Source organism: Ruditapes philippinarum, unplaced genomic scaffold (assembly GCF_026571515.1).
Source record: "Ruditapes philippinarum isolate M1 unplaced genomic scaffold, ASM2657151v2 ctg3604_1_1_1_1, whole genome shotgun sequence".
Lineage (NCBI taxonomy): Eukaryota > Metazoa > Mollusca > Bivalvia > Venerida > Veneridae > Ruditapes > Ruditapes philippinarum.
In genome coordinates, this window is record NW_026864919.1 from 210,248 (window position 1) to 232,356 (window position 22,109).

General features: G+C 31.0%; 1 protein-coding gene across 1 annotated transcript in view; it reads right to left on the reverse strand.

Annotated features, from left to right (window-relative positions):
• LOC132727280 (uncharacterized) overlaps positions 1-13,107 on the reverse strand; it is an 88,242-nt gene extending 75,135 nt beyond the window's left edge. Inside the window, exon 1 of the mRNA XM_060712713.1 lies at positions 13,072-13,107. The gene's annotated coding sequence lies outside the window, so the exon portion shown is untranslated. The remainder of the gene's footprint in view (positions 1-13,071) is intronic.
• Positions 13,108-22,109: the final 9,002 nt, after the last annotated feature.

Here is a 22,109-nt window from a genome sequence, read left to right on the forward strand (position 1 = left end):
ACTTTACAGGAATGATCAGTACAAAGTCTAGTTGTGCACTGTCCGTCTGTCTGTCCGTCTGTCACAAAATTTGTCCCAACATGAAATTGGCCATCATGAGGCGACACATGTGATTACTGATCGCTCTTGTTTGCTCTGTATTATTACAAAGAAGTTTCTTAATTCCTTAAAAGGACAATATAATTGCTCTTTTCAGAATATTTCATTGGATGTTATATTTTCTGATTTTCCATGGATATTCTAGAAATGTCCAAGGTTTTTGCTCAAATAAACCTTGGAAAATTCTCTGATGCCCTTAAGTAAGAATCCTCGAAAATATAACAGTATTCCCAGTTGTGAGAAACTTTCCGAGGTTTTCATTTAAAAACCTTGGAAAACAAACCACGGAAACACTTTAAAAATCCTTGGAAATCGTTCCAATACTCCGAGGTCACTCATTTTCCAAGGTTTTCTAAACAAAATCCTCGGAAATTATTTTACGAGGTTTTTATTCTGAAATCCTTGGAAATCGTTCCAATACTCCGAGGTCACTCATTTTACAAGGTTTTCTAAAAAAATCCTCGGAAATTATTTTACGAGGTTTTTATTCTGAAATCCTTGGAAATCGTTCCAATACTCCGAGGTCTTACTTTTTACGAGGTTTTTTTTTTAAAAAACTAGGAAATTTTTTTACAAGGTTTTTCACCCTCTCCCTATTTTTCCAAGGTTTTTTTAATAGCAAAGTTTTGTATTTTCTTGTTCCAATACTCCGAGGTTTTTTTCCAAGGATTTTGAGCCAAAAACCTTGGAAAATCTACACCCGGGTTAAGCGCACCCATTAGTTGTGGTGTTTAACTTCTTTACATTACACAGAAAACATCAAGTTGGTTGAGGTGTTGGTAGTTTTCACTTCAGCTTATGACAGCAAGCCACATTGAATTTAACAGAGCACATTTTAGCAACCACGTAGGGCATGCTGTCAAGCAGTTTACCAGAACTAGTTGCCTTAACTTTAGCAAGGAACAAATGCCGCAGCAGAGGAACAGTCGGAACAACCGTACAAAGGATTTCATGATCAATCAAAACTTAACTGGTCTGCACCATCCCAGAATCAAACCCAGGTTGCCCAATTCACACTACAATGCTCTACCTATTGAGCCTACTAGATGGCAAGCAATACACCTATTAAGCTATCAAGCAGGCTTTCAGAAGGTCAGTGGGTCTACTCAAGATGCCCACTTGAGTTTGAAAAATGATGTTTGATCTAAGGGGCATCTAAGGTTTTCCTCCACCAGTTATGCTGGAAAGTTGCCATAATTATTAAGTGCTGAATAACACTAACTCAGGTTTTATGTGTCAATGACTATCAAAATTTCCCAGAAAAAAAGTGACAGAACAATAGCTAACAATGACTTTCAAACTGTGGCCTAAATTTCCTCATGACCTAACTTGGGTCTTTCTTTAAACAAACAAGTTAAGCATGTTCTTTTGTGGGTTTTTTTTTTCTAGAATTGTATAGCTAGGACCTGTAAACTTATACATAACCAGAATTTATTTAAATTCTAAAATCAGAAAGTGTCAAACTTTAATGGGCAATCATTAAACATAAATGAAGTCTATATTATTTTGAAAGAATCATTTACAAATAATCAAATATGGAACAAAAAAACAACTGCTGCGTACAAGTCATTCAGATTATACACGTCAGCGTTCCATTTAGAAAATTTCTGACTTAAATTTCACCAGTTTAAATTATTTATCTCAAAGTTGTTTTTTCAAACAGATCATGTTACATTTTGAAAGTCAGTGGGCTTCAAGTAGGTATCCTTTTCAGTAACATAATTCTCAATTCGTATGCTATTGAACTGTCTTTCTAAATTGAAGAAGTAAAATAATGAGGTATATGCCATTTCATGACAAACATTATGGCTTTAAAGTTTACATAAACAAGGAACTTCAAATAAAACATTGATCTCAACACCTTCAAATTTGAAATTAACTACCTGAGCATAAAAATACCTGATCAGTTCATATTAGTCTCTTTTCAAAGTCCTCTACACCTTCATTACAAGTTTTTAAGACGTACTTTAATATCAAACGTATATAACATTATGTATTCAAGTGCAAAGAGGAATGCTGGCAGTGGTAACAAATGATGATTTTCTTGGTGACTTTCAAGTCAATTGCTACCACTTTTACAAAGGTCATGATGATGACCTTTTGGTTATTGTCTTGTAGAGGAAGACCTCGGGTACCCTCTGTTGTATTAGTTGTATTATTTCAGGGCTGTTACCTGTCTGTCACCTGAGCACAACCAGTCATAATCATCGATGATTAGCTTCCTCACATGAAAGAATTTCAAGTCCGCAGTGGGATTCAAACCCACAGCGCTGAGAATGTAAAGGCTATAATGATAGACTTGTGCAAACCATGCCAGTACCAACTAATTGTCACTTTCACTCAAACTTACATGTTGGCCTTGAAATTTCTAAAAACTATGACAGACTGTACTCCAAATTCACAGGACGGATTCATCACAAACATTTACCTGGAAAAAGTGGTGACTGTACGCTGTAAATAAAGCCTACAAAACAATTGAGATATAAAAACTCAACTGAAATTTAATACATAGACAAAACAGACTTGAGATACACAGACAATAACTATATATATATATATATATATATATATATATATATATATATATATATATATATATATATATATATGGGCAACAATTCTATTGTAAAGAAACTCATATATTCTGTCTCGAAGATATAAACATATTTTTGACAAATTTTTTTTTACAAATTCTGATAGTATCTTTTCATAGCTTGTTGATCAGACAACAAAAGTATGTGATTCATTACAGTAGACTTGTTTAAATCTTTTTTCTACAATTTAGTACATTGAAGAATGTGTCACTTTCTTTCTTTTTTTCCCCTTCTTTTTGTATTGTTCATCCATTACATGGTTTATCTTACAGTTTATAGGCACATACACCCACTTACTTCTAATCATTTATCTAACTGCCGTAAACCAAATCATATGTTATTTTGTACAAATAAAGTGCATTCATTCGTAAAATTTCAACACGTCAGTGACCCAAGATGAACTATCAATACTGCTTATATATGTCTGCCTCAGTAAAATCACATTTTTCTGTTCATGTTCAGTTATTTCATAATGTCAAAAATCCATTACAAATTATGTGCAAGTGAAAATCTCGTATGTTATGTCTGAGTATGTAACACAGACAAACATGAGATAATATTTTAAAAGTTTATACAAATACTTATAAATGTTACACAATATTATGATGTTCTGTTTCAAAATTTGCAAACACAATTGCAAGAAATCCGCTACTTTTGGCATAGAGATTGAAACTTGGTATTTTCCGCAACAAATGACCAAACAATTGAAAATTCCAAATTTAATCAAAATATGTGAATATGTATGGATAACATGCTAAAATTTTCCAATTTAAGAAGAATAGCATATGTAGTTGAAAAGAAAGATAAATATAAATTGAGATGAGCTATGTTTTTTGTTCAAGGTCAACAAAATGACATACATACTAGTCAGCAATATTTTGCTAATTATGACATACAGGAAATGAATAATGCTATTTGGAAGAGCAAGAGAAACTCTAGCCAGTATAGTGGGGGAAAAAATGAATGAACCTGTCAAAGAAACTGATAAAGAAACTGTTTTTCTGTATAAATAATATGTGACATTAATGTTGATAAATGGCTGCAGATTACGGCACACAGGTAACACTCTTTAAACAGATATATGACAATATCTTTGTGCCAAGGTGTGTTTTTTAATGATAATATTTAACATATAACCTAAAACCTGTTAAGCCAAGACAACCTGTACATGCAGCCTTGCAGTGATTGACCAATCATCCGTCGCCTACTCTAGAGAATGCAGTCTGCATAGGTAATGAATGATGCTGGATCATATGCGACTTCCCAACCTCTATAGTGGGATGCATGTATCTCAACAGGGTTTTCATTTCTATCTATGCCAACGAAAACAATCAATGTGGCCAAACTGTAAATATGTCTCACTCAGGCCTCCCGAGCATCAAAATAGTAAACATCACAAAAGTCAACTGAATCATTCATTTCAAAATTTATAAGTCACCACTCGGCAGATAATAACCTTTAAGGACATGAATGGTGACATGTACAAAGTTCATACTCTCAATGCGTGAAAGAGCGATCGGCCCCTCATTAAGCCTAGAATACATACATAATATATACTGTTGGACCCTTAATTTTTGTATATTTTGATATTGAAATCCCTGCACTTTTAAAAGAACTGTTGCAAATTCTTTTTTGGGGGGTTTATAAGTCAGATATTTGTTTCCAATGTCTCATAACCTATAAATTACAAGTCAGCAGTAATATTCTTCCCTGCCTAGACTGAAGCATCATGAACTAGATTTCACTTTGGACTTGTTTCAGCTGCTGACAGTTAGTATACATTAACACAGTATCAATGTCAAACAGGACTATCATTTCCATTAATTGTATTAGCCTGAATGAAATACAGTTCAGCCAACACCAACTGATGTATGCATACCATTGCAAAATGCATGGTGTAAGTAAAATTAGGTCATGTTGCACATGCAGAAATAAATTATTATAAAATACTTTTGTCCTCATTAATTTTTTTTCATTGAACAAAAGCCTCAGATCCTAGTATTTGTCAGATATGCTATTATAATAACTAAGATCATTAACAAAACTGTTTTGTTTTTTTAAACAAGTTTTTTTTTAAACAAGGATCAAAATAAAATACATGGGTACAGTGATAGAATCTATTGTTATCCAGAATTCTGCAAAGTGGATTTTTCCCATCAACACTCAGGTCCAAACAAACCTTTACAATTCTAGCTTAAGTAACTTAAGTTTGTTTGATACCAAGAGAATAGATGGAAGAACCCTTATTTGCAGATTTCTTGAGGGTGTAACAAATTATAAAATTTAGAGCATATCTTATACAATGTGAAAATATGGCATGAGAACATATAAGCTGTCCTTATTTTCATTTTATTTTGAACACCATTCTGTACTTATAATACAATAAATAAATAAAACTATTTCTGAATTAATTTATTGGTCAGTGTCCAGTTTACCTGACAATTGGACTGTCAGTGTCCTGAGATGTCCATTCTGACCTCTAACCACTACAATGTTAATAACCCCCTCAAGGTTCCCATAGATCATATAATTCACTTAAATACCTGTACTAAGTACTTAAATATTCTACATGATTGTAATTCTATGGTCAAACATTTATCAATGACCATCTGATGTAAAATAAAAAAGCTAAAAACAACTGCAATATTTTTTCGGGAATAAATAATAAGGTTTTTTATAAAAACCCCTTTTCAACACATAAAAATTAAAACCTCGGGCTAGAGAAAAAATGAAAAAAAAATTTCAAATTTTAAATGACCAAAAAAGAAAGTCATCCCCTTTGTTTCACTGATTGACAAAATTTGTGAAATCTCAAATATTCATTGTTAAAAAGGGAAAAAGCTAATCTTTAAAACTTCACTTTTAAGCTTGGGGGAAAATAAAAAAATAAAAATAATAAGAACGATTTTTTTTAAAGGGATATCAAAATACACTTTTCTCCAAAAATTAGAAAAATTTTAACTTTTAAAACCCCCCGAAGCCCCAATCAAGAAAAAAATTAAGGAAGACTTTGTTTTTTTATTCATTTTTAAAATTAATCAATAAATTTTTTATGACCTTTTGGAAAAGAACAAAGAAAAATGAAAATTTATCAATTACTGATGGGCCCAAAATTTTATAAAGGAAATTTTTTTTGTCATAAAAAACAATGTGTTCTTTTTTTGTTTAAAGGGTCAAAAAGAAAAATTTCCTCTATTTAAATTTTTGGGTTTTTAAAATCAAATTTTTAAAAATTGAAAAGGGCCAAATGTGACCCCCTTTTTTTGGAAAAATTTTTCCAAATTTCTTTTATGGGTTTTTTTTACGGGCCTTTTAAACTTTCAAGGGGAATTTTAGAACATCGGGTTTTTAATGTTGAAAAATTGTAAATTAAAAGGGAAGAAAAAACCTTTCATTGTAAAGCTTTTTCACAAACCCCAAAAGTTTTTAAACCTAACATTTTACCCCAATCAGAGGGGTTTTTTTTAAAGTCCCCAAAGGGGGATAACCCCCTCGTAATTTTTAAAATTTTCAGAAAAAATTTTTGGGAACCCTGGTAATCAGAAAACACCCCAAGCAAATGAAAACTTATTTTTTTTTGGGCCAAAAAAACTACAATAACCCATTAATTCTTTTTAAAAAAATTTTTAAAAATTATCGTTTGTTTATGAAAAAAATTTTTAATTTTGAAACCCAAAATTCAAAACAAAGAAATTTTAAATTCTAAAAACAGTTTTTTGAGACCCAAAAATTTAAAGCTAATTTTTGGGTGACAGAGGAAAATTTTAACCACCCCGGGGTTTCACTTTCCCACCTACAAAAAAAATCAATAAAAAAGGGCCAAAACCCAAAAAAATTTTTTTTCTATTTTTGCAATCCCAAAAGCACCAGTTTTTAAACCAATCATTACATTATTTTTAACCAAAAAAAAAAGGAAAGGGCCTTACACTGTTTTGAAAGGGTTGGCTCCCCAAATTTTAATATCTTTTTTAAATTCTTTTTAGTCCCCAATTTGTAAAAATTTGTAAAAAATAAAAACTCTTTACGGGGGGTTTTTTGGGGTTTAATTTAAAAAACTCCCAATTTTGGTTTTTGCTGCTAAAAATGTTTGAAAGGGTTTTATAAACCATAGAAATCAAAAAATTTTCAGGGGAAAAAATTTTTTTAAAAAGAACAAAAAATTTTTTTTATATCATTTTTGAATTTCCTATCAAAAAAAAGGGGAAAACTTTAATTCCCTAAGGGAAATTAAATCCCTAAACATACTTTAAAAATTTTTAAAAAACAAAATTTTTAACAAAATTTAAAAACCAAAAATTTAATTAAACCAAAAATTTTTTGGAAAATTTAAAAAAGTTTCGCAAAAACGAAATTAAAACTTTTTTGTAGTTTAAAAACTTGATTTTTAGTCTTTAATTTATTTAAATTACAAATCTGAGCAATAATAATTATAAAAATATATTTATTTTCAAGAAATACTTTTTTATTTAAAAATGGGTAAGAATATAAGAATAATTTTAAATGAATTTTAAAAATATTTGCCATTTAAGAAGGCCATGCTTTTTTTTCCCAACCCTTTTACAAGTAGCAAAGTTTGCAACATGGGGAACCCCCAATGTTAACAAATTTTTTGGGTTCCATTTCCCTTTGGAATTTCCCTAATTTGGCCAAATTTGGGGAAAACATGGTTGTATACCCAACCCCTGGTTTTAAACCCACTAAAAATTTTCTTTAAAAGGGCCCACGTTTCCCCCGGTTTGAGACCAAAAATTTTTCATAAAACCCACCCCCTTTAAAAATATTTTTTCAATTTTATAAATTTTGCCCCCCCTACGGGCCCTTAAACCTAAATTTTAAAGGCCCATGATTTTTGGCCAGATTTGGGAAAACAGAACAAAAAAGAAAAACAAAACTGGGATCCCAAAAAACATCCCGGGATAACGTTTCAAAAAGGGAAAGAAAGCAAAAAATAGGACCTCCTTTGAAAGTAAATAAAAATAAATTTGCTTTTAAGAAAGTTTTGTTTTAAAAGAAAGGGCAACTTGCCTTTTGGGCCCAAGGCAAAGCTTTTTTGAAAATTGAACAATAAAACTCTAAATAAATTTTAAATATTTTTAAAAGAACATTTTTTTAAAGTAGGCCTAAACTGAAAAAAAATTAGAAATTGAAAAAAATTTTAAACCCTTAAACCATCTTTGTTATTTAAAACTTTAACAAATAAGAATTTTCCCCCAACCTTTTTTGGGGAAATTTTTTGTAAACAAGACTAGGTTTCCAATAAAGAGGGCACTATTAAACCCTCAACCAAAAAAATTCAACAAAAATTATAAAGCTCAATGATCACAAAAACAATTACAACCTGAAAAAACTAGTCCGGCAGTTTGAAAATTGGTTTTGAATTTGAGCGATTTGACAATTCTAAATCTTAAAACAAACACAGACACATGTCTCATTGCAAACATGGCTTTCACTGCAAACATAGCTATCATTTCAATTAACCATTAGTTTTAGTGATCCTTTAGAGAAAAAAAACATCATTTGATTTTATTTATAAACAGTTTCAAGATCAAGCAATGCTATTGGCAATCACTCCAACCTCTTAGCACTCTGGTCTGAAGCTCAAACCAAAAATCAAACCATAACAAGTGCTGTTATTACACAATCAGGTGAAGATATAATTGAGATTGCAGAACTAACATTGAACATCCCAACCCTCATCCTAACAACAGGAGAAGAGAACAATGCTCCACCAGTAGAAATTTTTAACACAATATCAAACTATTAAAAGATCATTTTTCTTATCTTTCCCAAACAAGTTTTGGTTTTACTCACTAAATCTCTTATAACAGGGAATTTTCAATTTAACCATTATAAAAAGCCTTTTAATAATGCAATTACAATTTGACAAAATCAATGCCCTTTACACAGAATAATTTCATTTCAATAAAATTTCAAATCACTGGAAAAAGTATTGTAATGATTTTGTAAAACAAGAGATATTTCTTACTAAAGGCTACTACGTTTATCATCGACATTAATTCGTTTTTGGATTAACCTTTTTTAAGACACAATTCCTCCTCACCCTTCATCACAGTAAAAGCCTTTCTAAAAAATTAAAAATTCTTTTTTCCAAAAAATAAGAAAAAGTTCTTTTCTTAGAATAAACAAATTAAAAAGGGTACCAAAACGTGGGTTTTTAAAAATAATACATTTCGAAAATAAACCTAAATTTTTAAGGGCGGGGAGGACATCCCCGGGAATAAATATAATCGGGTTTTTCAATTAATTAACAGATTGCTGCCCATACATAATTAAAAAATCTTTTAAAACTGTTGTAAAAAAAGGGCTTTTGATAAAAATTTTTCTTTTTTGGACCCTTTTCCCAAAATCAGAAAACCGCCTAAAGACAAAAAAAAAAAAACCGCTTTTAAAATTTATATCCATTTTTGGGCAGCCCCAAAAATAAAATTACAAAATGTCCCCCCCTTTCTTTCACAAAATCCCAAGGGACAAAAATTTATTGCAACCATTTCATCAAAACCCTTGTTTTAAACGGGAAAGGCATACAATTAAGTTTAAACATTTTATAGAAAAATATATTTAAAAAAAAAAATTTGGGCAAAAGAAAAAAACCTTTTTAAAAAAGTTTGTACAAAACACAAAAAATTAGAGAAACCCCATAATCTAAGAAATTGGACAGTATTTTAATATTTGGATACAAAAGAAAAATTAAAAGTACGAAAATATTTTGATAAAAGTCACAGATACCCTTCTACTTTAATTGAGCAAACCCCTCCTAAACGGGGAGAAAACAAGCCAGTTTTACACAAAAAAAGCCAAGAAAAACTTTAATTGAAAAACTGCAATCCCCCTTTTCCTGTTTTTGACCCTTAAATTTTTTTGTAAAATAAAAGGATCTCTCTGCTTTGCTGTAGCAGGGGCCCTTTTCCCCCAAGATTATGAACCTTAAAAAGAGGGTTTTGACTTTTATAAACTGTAAAGCTTTCTTTTTGAGGAAAGTTTTAATATTAAAGCTCGGGTTAGAACATGTTTATTCAACAAATCCTTATGGGAAGAGCAAAACGGGAAAATGTTTTTTAGATAAAAATTTGCTAAAGAAACACAAACCTCCCAGTAAAATGAACTTTTTTGGGGTTTCAGTGACAAAAACCCATGTCAATAAAAGGGGGGGGGCGAGGGGGGGGTTTCACCCCTTTTTTTGAGAACCCCCCTTTTTTCGGGGAAGGAAAGGGGGAAATTTTCATAGAGAAAAAAGGGAAAAAAATTTAAAAAAATTTCCTCACATTTCGATAAAAATTCCCCGTTTTTCAAATCCTAGAATAGACACTGGAAACCATATTGTGTGGTTATGTATTGTTTTAACATAAAATACTTGAATTGCTTAGTTTCATGAACAGCCTGAACTAATTGCCTATAATGCATTGCACAATGCAAAGGTGAACTGGAAAAGCTGTAAATTATAAGCTATCTATGTATCTTTTTTATCACTTATTATTCATTATATTTTTCATTGCTATTTTTTTTCCTTGGGTGACTAAGGAACCTGTGATGTTTTCTTTACCAGATTATGAATAACCTCCAGTTTGCTATCTACAATACTGACTTAGACCCAATGTTTGCTATGTTATTGGGTGAAATACCTTCACCTTTTTACCATTTATACCCTAGCTCTTTATCATTTAAAATAGGTGGATAAAAGTTCACTGAAACTTCGGCCAGGTAGGTAGATAATGCATTAACATACCAAAAACATTTTACTTGAGTGCCCAGTCTTATATGACACCACATCTGACAGCTAAAATTATTTATGGTTTGTAAAGCCTTTCCTCATCGATCTAGTAAACATGAATTTAATAAGAAACTTCAAATTGAAACTATTCATCAAAATCTATCAAAGGACTACATTAAAGAAAATAGTATTAAAATGCTGTGGTAAATGATACAATTTAATTCTGCCTAATTGGGTTTTAATCATAGAGAGGTGTGCCTAGCCTTAAAAAAAATACCTTCAGGTAAGCTTAAATGAAGCTATATTAATTCTCTGGTTAAATTATAGGAAAAGGGTTTGTCTGTAATGCAATTTTCTAATGTCAAAGTCTTCAAACAGATGACTTATATGAATCATACCTAGACATTTTATTCCAAGAGAAAGAAATGCTAGTGGATAAGGTCACAGAGATATTGTCTAGCACGGTTATCATTATTTACATAATTACCGGACCTGTCAGCAAATCTCTGATAAGCCATAGGTATATATAACAATTCTTTGTTTTTTATTGCATTTTTTCTCCTATTGTTTTAAGTGTTTTATCAACCCAGATAACTCTCATTCTCATTTCTTTTTTGTTTTTTGTATCATAAACCATGGATATAAAGCAGAATTCTGTATCAAAATGCCCTTGGTAAAAAAAAATTGTTTCTGTCAAATTGGACAAAGGGCCCACCTTTATCACAGAAATTGAGCAGATGTTTAGTTACTAATCAATGTTTACCTATGATTTAGAATAAACAGATGAAAGTTAATTAACCTTTGTTGATGTGCTTTGTGGAATGTTCTTATCTGTGACTTCTGTCGGTCTTGAGTAATAATAGGGAACCATTTAAAATATGGCCTTGTATAGAAACAAAATCTTCATGAGAAAATCTTTTTAATGAGTCAAAGGCCAAGTAAAAGAAAAGAAAGTTAGTAATCTACTAATTGGCATACTTAAATTATATGATTTCAAGTAATTGATCATTGTTAAATGTACAATTTACTTGAAAGCTTGAGCTGTTTAAAAAGTTTTAGTATTCAGTAAAAAGTAATTCAAATTAGGAATTTCAACAATGAATTTCCACAAGGTTTTCCCGTGTTTATTTTTCTCTTTTATTTAATCAAAATATAAATTTCTGAAATCAACACTTTTTTGCTAGATTTTGTTGATGCACCTAGAAGAATTATAAAATTCTAAAAACGTGCCTTATTACGATTTAACATGTCAATATAAGCCTTCAAGTTGAAATGTTAACTATTATAACTGAATATCTGTAATTTAATTCAAAACATGAACATAAAGCTTGCAGTGATTCCGGATCTTAATGCAAAGAAAAAAATCTGATTTTTAAGATCCAGATTATCTTTATTTAAATAATGACTAACTTTGCCAATAAAAATATATGAAGTTATATATAATAAAAACAAAAAAACTACAAAAACGTGCTCCAAATGGATATTTAATGAATGAAAATCTTAATTTAATTACACACCAAAGACAATCTTATTTTAGCACAACTATAAAATACAGCTATTCTTAAAATCAATGTTGATAAAAGTACAAAATCATGGAGGGTATACGATTATGTATGTCTACCCTCTGGATGCTAAATTAAATAATAAAAATACAACTTGAGATTCATTAGATTTCACACAAACTATCCCCAGGGTATTGGTATTCAATTGGTATATAGGAGAAAGAGATGTGCATGGCCACTAACTTTTGACAGTTTACTTAAATGCATGATAGGGGGTGATTATAGATAGATAAAACACTTTCTCTATGTATAAAGTAATAATGAACAATGGGAAAATCAAACAGATAGTACTGTAGTGCCTGGAGGCCTGAAATGTCGAATACCTTTAATATTGAGTGTGAAGCTTTCTTTCCGCTTTTTCTAAAGCAAAAATCAATTTGCTCTACATGTGATCTATATAATGACAACAAATATTGCAATGTCAGTTACATTTTTTTTTAAATCAATAAACATATAAATCAGCTCTGAAAAAACAATATTATCAAGTTTTAAACTCGGTCCATTAGAAAATAACACAAATCTGACTTTCAATTTCCTGCAATCCATACAATTTCTCATTTCATAAACTTTTTAATCAATAAAAATTCATAAATAAATTTTTAACAAAACTTTATGGAATTTCCAAATAAGGCAATTATCTAGCTAAATATTTTAATGGCATATCAAATTTTCTAAAATTTTACATAACTTAGTCAATATCTCTGTGCACACGTGGTTTTCCTGTACATTTTAATCTTTTTATAGCCGCAAAATTCGATACACCTTAAGATTTAAAAGTTATGCAGAAATACAGGTGTACAGGATATTCTTTGTCAGCGATAATTCATTATAAATTAAATACATAAAACAATTACTGTATTTTATTTTTATAATGCCAACTACATGCAAGGTCTTAATTATCTAACAAATATATCAATATATTTTCAAATCGCGCCAATAATCCAGGCAGACGCCTTGTAAAAGTTTCAAAAATGGCCTCCCCTTTTTACCGGTAACTTACCTGTTGATTACAGGTGTCGCCAAAGTTTTAAAAGTTATGAAAGTACGTTGTAACATCTCTAAATAACTTTTTAATATAAAAACTTACCTGCAATAAGACAGGAAATAAGTCCTAAAATTAGCCCAAAAATAACGGATCCATTTTTCCGAGAAATTATTTGCCAGAGTGACCTGAAAAGACAACCTCCGCTTATCGGTAAATCTAACTTGATAATGGAGTAAATGTATTGTCACGTGAGCGTTTTGCGTACCTCTAGGCGCGAGTGGTGTCCACAAATACTAGGCGTTTATTGATCTTTGAAGATATTTTGGCGGGGCCCTGTGTCGGCTAAACAAATAATAACTGATAAATATCTTTAATATTGAAAACGTAAACAAGTTGGCAATATGCTACAAAACCACAGGAGCTTTGTTATACAATATCAAATGATAAGTTATAACAATCATATACATTTTTAAACTTTCAGCGATTTTAAAAATACTTAATGCTAATAACAGGTTTTATAATAATGCCACATACTCGGGAAACGCAGATAAAAATGATGAAACTTTTATATATTTTACTCAAAAAATAATATGTAAATAAGACTCCCCCTTTTTTTAAAAAATATAGACTAAAAGTTAACTTATAGTATATTTTTAAAGGGGGTCATTATTTACATTTTTTTTGGGTTTTTTTGACAATTTTAAGATGAACACAGGTTTTTTATCAATCTGGTCATATTTTTTCTTCCCAGGTCCGATACTCGTGCCTGTGCTTTATACCCCAAAACAACAGTATCGCATGCAGGAATACTTATCAACGGTTTCTGTAACATAATGAGAACTTCATTATATATGATTATGTCTAGACTTATGTGATTAATATTATCTGATTAAAGTAGATCTTTATATAAAACAAATATAACATACAAAAATAAAATAAATAAATCAACGAATACATAATTAATAGAGATGTAGACAACCTTCTAGATGTCTTAAACAACTGCCTACAGAAGCATTAGACGCTATTATTTTTAATGTCATTGCCTATTACTCCATATATTGCAATCTAAGAATTTCCTATAAATACAGACATTTTCAACATTTAACGAAAAAATAAATAAAAAAAAATACAGACATTTGCTATCTTAAAACACACAAAAAATCTAGAATAATTGAAAGTAAAAGAAAAAACCCAAAGAAAGATAACTTCTTATAGGTTTCTTTTCCGAGTTATTACTAATTATCTCCCTTCTAGCGCAGTTTGTTACAGCCGTGTGGTATTGGATTACGGAAATTCAAAGAAAAAAAATGAATAACTAGTCGAAATATAGATAATTATATACTCGTAATTTTACGCGGAAAGGGCACGTGTGAGTTATTGGTGAACAGCTTTTTTAACCCTCTGCGGATATGGCGGAGAAATTCCATTTAATGATCAACATTATTTTTTTGTCCAATCACATTGTAGTATTTTTCAAATTTCTGCTAAGTCTAACTTTTAACTAAATAAAATTTACTTAATCTGTCGTCTAACCAGTCTAACAAAATTCAATAATGCATTATATTAGGGAGGAGTTAGAGGTGTGATTTGCACTCTGAATTGTAAAATATCTAGGTTAGCAAAACAATGCCAACGTAAAAAACAATTAAGCGAGGTCAGGTGTCTCTAAATGTGAGGAAGTCAATTAATTGATTTATTACATAGATAATACATGTGGGGCATGCAGAGACAAATGATTACATAGTAACTTTTTTATATCCTTTTAACTCTAAGAAAAATGTCTGTTATAAATTGCTGACTGTTTTAAACTTCTTTTTTTTTCTAGAAAAAGTAACCAAAACATAATTTTCTTTCATTTGATAGGAATGAACTGCATTGACAATCCTTGATATTAATTAAGAATACAATGATTAAATTTTTTGGCTGGAAAACTCATTGTAAATGGACCCCGTCCGCCTGTAAACCTAGATTGACACACAGAAAAACTGTTTTTCAAATGAGCAAATCAATAGGGAATTTAAATGTTAGTGAATAACTTAAAGCTAATAACGAATTTGTATAAATTATTAATCTAATGTATCTTCTCACATTTTCCATTTATTTATAAAGGATGTACACATTTCATTAACTCCATTGTTTTTACCTAATTGCATCATTTTCCTCGCTGTTTTTTTTTCCAGATATTCTATAGGTATAAATTCTGTGACATTTCAGTAAAAAAAATGTGCCTGATTATTTGTTGATAGGGCCATTTATTTAGCTTATCTAAATGTGATATTATTTATTCTTTATTATAGTCTCATCTATACACATATATACATATAAAACATTTAAAACATTAAAATTGTATATAGCCATTCTCGAAAGAATTACAAGAGACTTGTTATAGCTTATACTAAAAGGGATAATTCCACAGTCCATATTATAGAAATGTATAATATGTACTGTAGATTTACCCCCCTTATTTATGTATATTCACATTCTCAACATTTACATCATATAAATCAATTGCAATAGGATGACATAATTGCACATTGTCATTAAAAAGTTATTTGAGACATTTAATTACAAAATTATAATAGACTTTTTACATTCTAAAAGTTTGATAACCTCTACTGACCTTGTCTTAAAAACTTCCATAAGAAATTATACTGTAAAATACTAAATTTTGTAATAAAAGCACTATCACGCAATATAAAAAAAGGTTTAACACTCATGTTTAGACAATGGATGAACTGTTCAGTAGTGATTATCAAAACATAGCGATAAAACTTATTTATGAAATTAAAATATACAAATGTATCATATTCTATATTAAAATTTCTATGTGTTTAAAATTATATCAACTGTTCACTCCAGGCACGAGGTGAGATACAGGCATAACATCACATTCTTGTTTATGAATTAAGAAATGTTCTAAAGACTAACACTTATTTAAAACTAGAAATGTGTCATCATGCCACAGGTGCCCCCGCATGCAGCCAAAATTTCAGATGGTGCATTAATTTTTTTTTTTTTTCATTTTAAGTTCAAAACCCTTAAAACTTTTCAATGTTAACACAAACCATTTCCATACAACGTTCAAGGCACTGAAATTATTCAGTCTTAACCTTTAGAAAAAGCATATTGCATATTTGTAGCCAAAATAATGGCTAAAAGAATGAGTGCTGAAACTGAAAGTTCAAAATTTTTCCAACATTCAGGAAAGATAAGTTTGTCTAAAATCATTGAACCATGACCAAATTCAAACTTAAACTGCTTATTCCTAAGATGTATCTATATTATTTTCAAAGTGAAAGGGACATAACTCTGCCAAAAAACCATCAAACCATGACCAAATTCCAACTTGACCTGCCCATTCCTTTGACATATCCATATGTCAAATTAAAATTGAATATGTAACACTGTTAGGTAGATAATGAACAGAAACTGTAAATTTCATATTATTTTCAAAGTGAAAGGGGCATTACTCTGCCAAAAATCATTGAACCATGACCAAATTTGAACTTGACCTGGGCATTCCAAAAACATATCCATATGTCAAATTTGAGTTGAATGTGTTGTACCATTGGGTAGATAATAAACGGAAACTGAAAATTTCATATTACTTTCAAAGTGAAAGGGGCATAACTCTGCCAAAAATCATTGAACCATGACCAAATTTGAACTTGACCTGCGCATTCCATTGACGCATCCATATGTCACGTTTGAGTTGAATGTGTTGTACCTTGAGGGAGATAATGAACGGAAACTGAAAATTTCATATTATTTTCAAAGTAAAAGGGGCATAACTCTGCCAAAAATCATCGAACCACGACCAAATTTGAACTTGACCTGCGCATTCCTTTGACGCATCAATATGTCAAGTTTGAGTTGATGGTGTTGTACCGTTGGGGAGATAATGAACGGAAACTGAAAATTTCATATTATTTTCAAAGTAAAAGGGGCATAACTCTGCCAAAAATCATCGAACCATAACCAAATTCGAACTTGACCTGTATTTTCTCATAACATATCCATATGTCAAGTTTGAGTTGAATGTGTCCAACCGTTCTTGAGATAATGAACGGAAACTGAAATTTCATATTATTTTCAAAGTAAAAGGGGCATAACTCTGCCAAAAATCATCGAACCATGACCAAATTCGAACTTGACCTGTATTTTCTCATAACATATCCATATGTCAAGTTTGAGTTGAATGTGTCCAACCGTTCTTGAGATAATGAACGGAAACTGAAATTTCATATTATTTTCAAAGTAAAAGGGGCATAACTCTGCCAAAAATCATCGAACCATGACCAAATTCGAACTTGACCTGTATTTTCTCATGACATATCCATATGTCAAATTTGAGTTGAATGTGCCCAACCGTTCTTAAGATAATGAACGGAAACTGATGATGACGGAATGACAGAATGACGGAAGGACGGAAGGATGGAATGACGGAAGGACGGAATGACGGAACAGGGTAACACTATATGCCCCGGCCATTACATGGCGGGGGGCATAAAAATAAAAATAGAATTGTCAGTGAAACAAACATACTTAAACTGTCAGTATCTGTATGTATACCCCATCTCCTACATAGAATGAGATAATATAACTTTGCTTTACACTATTTACGCTACTAATACTTATAATAAATAAAAAGGATATATGACTAATCCTGAAATGTAGTCTGTTAAACTATTTATATAAATGATTGTTTCTGGCTTTTAAAATCAAAAAGCACGTTTTGGAACTTACTTTTAACATATGTTCATTTGAGAGTACAAAGTTTAATTTATCCTGATCACATAAATTGTTAAATGAGGCATCAATCTCAATAGCTTTATTAACAATATCATTTCTGAGACTCTGATACAATGGGCAATGAAATAAAACATGAACTTCATTTTCCACTGCAAGTTCACAAATCGGACATAGACGCTGTTCTTCTGGGATATTTTCATATCTCCCCGTTTCTAAACGGAGGGGGGCAACTCCACATCTAAACTTAGCTAACGCAGACTTGTATTTACTAGACAAAGTTGAACATTCAACATACTTTTCAGTTTCATAAACAGATTTAAACTGCGTATAAGTCCTAAGTTTATTTCTACCTCTACCAGAGGGACCCGTGACATTTTGAATACTGGTTCTCCAATCATGAATGAAAGTATCCATGGTGCACTTACTTATCTTATCACAAAAATATTTGGAAGACATGTTAATACAATCGTTTGACAAATTCAATAAATTGTTTGACAATAGATGTTTCTTATACAGAAATTGCCAATTTTTGCAACTATTATTACTCTTACTGTCACAAAATCTAAAAATCTTGAAATTAATTCTCTCACTATCCATTGACTTCACTCTATGCCAATGTTGAGACACAGATCTCCACTGTTTCACATGAGGGGGTTGCCAACCTAACTCACCATAAATGGCATTGATAGGGGTATATTTACCCAACCCCATAAAGAATCTTATTGCTCGACTCTGCACTGCATTTATGCAAGAATAGGATCTTGTTCCCCAAATAGATGCCCCATATGCAATAACAGGCCATACTGTACTATCGTAAAGTTTTGTGAATGCCTTATATGGCATGCCACCATAGGACTTGGACTTAGCTATTAGGAGACCAAGGGCTCTACCAGCACTCTGAGCAACAGATTTCACCATGATATTAAAATCACGCATCTCGGTCAGTAACAGACCTAGGTAAGTGTAGTTGGCAACAACTTTCAGACTGTGGTCCTCACATGTGAAACTGTATGAAGGTCTGGGAACAGAAACAGGTCTAAAATGCATGATATTACTCTTCATAGGATTCACAATCATAGTATTTTTGTTACACCAATTATTTAACATATCTAACATAAACTGTAAATCTTCTGCGTTTTCAGCTATAAGTACAATATCGTCTGCATATAAAAGGATGCATAGTTTTTCATTATCAATACAAATACCCTTTCCGGCTGCTTTTATAGATACTGCCAGATCATTTACGAATAAATTAAATAACAAAGGTGATAAGGAGCAGCCCTGTCTTAAGCCACATTTAACATCAAACCAATCTGTATAAAAACCGTTAACCCTAACACTAGATGTAACTTGACTATATAGAGATTTCATAGCATTCATCATTTTGCCATTAACACCAATTTCCGAATTCATCAATTTGTCCCATAAAATAGTTCTATTTATAAAATCATAGGCTTTTTTGAAATCAATAAATGCACAAAAAGTAGATTTTTTGGCCTTTTTTCTAGTATCAATAATATTAGTTAATGAAGATATATGATCAATTGTACTTCTACCCTTTCTGAACCCATTCTCACACCGTATTACCGGCGGCAGTGATGGCAGATCACTGCAGTGATGGCAGATATCTGAAAATTACCGATCGGTACAGGTAGGTTATAAATTTGGTTGGTTTAATTATATTAAACAAATACGGCCCATATCATTGCTATAAAACTATTTTCCATTGAATGGAGATACTGTAATGTAATTTTGGACTCGTTTTTTCCTGTTTTAAGACTATTTTGAGCAGGTTAAAAGTGACAGCCTCCGAAAAATCCGTGAAATTGTCTGTTTTCTGTTCAAAATATCTCAAGTTTTAAGTAAATGACAAGATTTCCTGTTATCATTATAGACGTTTATCCATTAGGGTCACGCAAGCCAAATATCTACCCCATGAGTCTTTTCTTGAAAGTTTTACAGACGCTCAATCTTGTCAGGTCGAAGAAAAAATGCTGCCGTTGTAGGCAGATACATATTATAAATGCTGCCGTCGATGGCAGAAATACCATGAAAGTGGCTAACATTCTGACAGAAAATTAAGTTCAATCTTTTATCAATTCCTCTTTTCTTTGCGTCCTTTTAGTCAGAATTGAGACGTTAAACTATCATTTCTAATATTTTCTCAAGATAGAAAAGTTATTAATGCGGTATGTGCATCGAAAAAAGCTTTTTAGTAACATGCAGTTACAATACAAAAAGTGATGATTTAGTACGACAAAATTGCACTATAAATAGAGAAATGAACATGAAAAACTTCATTTTTCTATATTCATACATGTGTGCTTGATCTGTTGTTTCTGTCAGTTACATGCATACAATACTATATGTGTCTTAAGTTTAGCAGCGCACTCCCTTTTTAAGACATAAGCCAATTGCATATTACAGCAAGTAACTTCTGTAAGTGAATATTCATTTGCTAGCATATGACATTATTTTCTCGAGGTAATAATGTTCATCGCTTTATGACAAATAAAGGATGAAATTAACTTAATCGGCGCAGATTATAAGTTGTTAAATTGATGTAATAAAGGGGAGACTATTAACCTCGCAACTGGCATCAGTGTATCATAAAACAATATATGTTAATGTAAATTGGAAGGTTAATATTATTGACAGTTCAAATATTTTCCTATATTATCAAGTCCTTGAAAAACACGACAAGTGGATTCATTTCTTTAAATTTTCATGTTTGTAATAGCGTTGTAGTTTGCCTTTGAATTACATTTGCAGTTATATGGGTAAGAGTTCGACGGTCGTCTTAATACGAACTCTTACCCATACTTAAACACAAACCTATACTAGGTAGACGATCATTTGGATTGTGGTTGCACGAGAGGTGTTGCTCTGGAAAGGGTAAATTTATTGTCAACTGTTATTGTTGTTGTCTAGAAAGTTATTGTTCTACAGAGGACCGCTCTGTAGAGATGGAACCATGCATGGGCCATAAATAGAAAGATCAGTTTCCCACCAAATGAAGAAGTTGTGGTTTAAAAGCAAAAATGTATAAATAGTTCTGTCTGCAAGTGTTTTATTTTCTATTCTTTCCTAACTGCGATTGCAGTTAAAGATCCCCTCTTCCTCCTCTCTTGGTGTTTAGGGTCTTCTGTAGTCCATATATATATATATATATATATATATATATATATATATATATATTATATATATATATATATATATATATATATATATATATATATATATATATATATATATATATATATATATATATATATATAGACTATTGTTTATGACTAATAACTTATAAGCATCCCAAATCAACGTCATATTTATAGGACCAGAGTCTTGTTTTGCTGTTGCTCTACTCTGTGTCTCCTCTACGACAAGCAATCTCCGACGGGAAGAAAAAAGTATCATAGTCATTGATTCCGAATCTTTCAGAATGTGTTTTATCTTAAAAACTGCCTTAAAAGTGGGCTGTACGGGGAGAAAGCGAAGTGAGTAGGGGATAGGAAGCAATGCAGTGTTGTTGTTTTTTTCTTTCACATATTTCCGTTATATTTTTACAAAATGAAATCTTATGATCCATTTATTTATCCATCACCATCATCATCATTATTATTATTATTATTTGGGGCTATTCTTGACATCAAAATTGAAATGGAGTCCTTAATTTTAAAAATGTATTTGAATGTGTAATATTGTGAAGTAACCAAAAGGAAGCAATTTACACATTATCAATGGCACTTATAAGCCACGTAAATTACCAAAACGTGGTCAAAATATGCATAAACAGCATCTACTGCGTAAGTAACATGCATTATGTACTGCTAAAGTTCTTGTTGAGGCAAAGCAAAGTGATGTGAAAATATGCAAGAAATGTGGTTCTCAAACAAGTGACATAAATCTCCATGTAATATCAAAATGTATTTCACTTAAAAAGACTCGAACAACTTTCCTTAATAGTGTTGAAAAACAATATAGTTGTGAACTTAGTAACTTCCTGAAAGGATGTAACCACGAGACGTTTCTAAGAACTATTTTAAATCCTCGTGCCTTGGATATATATGACATTGTTTGAATTTCTCCAAAAGACTTCATACAAAGTGCTTGTAAGTTTATATACGATTGTTTAGTTTTTAATAACTAAACGTTTTATTTAAATAAATACAAGTACTTCAAATGACAGAAAATATTTAAGCGGTATTACCTAATTTACATAGCTTATATTTCGTTTCGGTAAGATGTGTGATACTAGGTTGAATACCGAGGCATTTTTAAACCATATATAATTACATTGCATTATCAGTAAGATAACTCAAATGAAATTTTAAATATGAAAATATGTATAAAACAATTATATAAATGTGTGTTTTTTATTGTTACGC